Source organism: Geospiza fortis, unplaced genomic scaffold (genome assembly GCF_000277835.1).
Source record: "Geospiza fortis unplaced genomic scaffold, GeoFor_1.0 scaffold112, whole genome shotgun sequence".
NCBI classification, from domain to species: Eukaryota; Metazoa; Chordata; class Aves; order Passeriformes; family Thraupidae; genus Geospiza; species Geospiza fortis.
Genome location: NW_005054298.1, coordinates 22291044 through 22291772, shown reverse-complemented (window position 1 = coordinate 22291772; position 729 = coordinate 22291044).

Genomic DNA, 729 nt, shown 5'->3' with positions numbered 1-729 from the left:
CATATCAAACAATTCCCTTTGCTCTTTCAAAATTTTTTTAATCCTACAATTTTAGAGTCTACTAAATCTTACAGGAAGATTTTTGGTGATGATTGTACAGAGTTGTCCACAATTTCATGACATATCTCTGGGGGGTTTGCACCTTAGGCCTGGTTTTCATATTTAGACTGTGATTTCTTTTGGTGGGCTCCATTTCACGTGACTCCAGACACTGAGAGCACTCACATTTGAGCCAGGTCTCTGGGCTCCCTCCCCATGCTAAGCACATCAACAGGCATCTCATTCTATCCAAGTAAAGTGGGATATAGTGTTTACTCAAGATTACTTTTTCTCTCCATTAACTCTAGAAAAAGGAAAGATGATTCAGACTAGTTAAACCACTTTTGGATGACTAAAATTCAGAGGCTAAATCCTACTTAAGGGTACAAAATCTGTGCCTCATTCCAAGACCAGGAAAAAAATTTGGTCAATCATACCAATAGTACTCGTGTGTGAATATAATTGATTTTCCTTTGTAATTTCATGTTAGTTCAAAAGAAGTGTGTGAAACAACATCCAGCAATCACTGACCTAACCTACCTCTTTGCAAAACTCAGAGGAATTTGAAAATGATCTTTGTTCAGGCCACTGAGAGCACTAAGGATTTTCACAGCTCACCACAAGCTTATTGAGTCACTGAGTGCTTTCCCACCTGTGCCACTGGAGGAGGCAGGGAAGGAGTGAGGATTG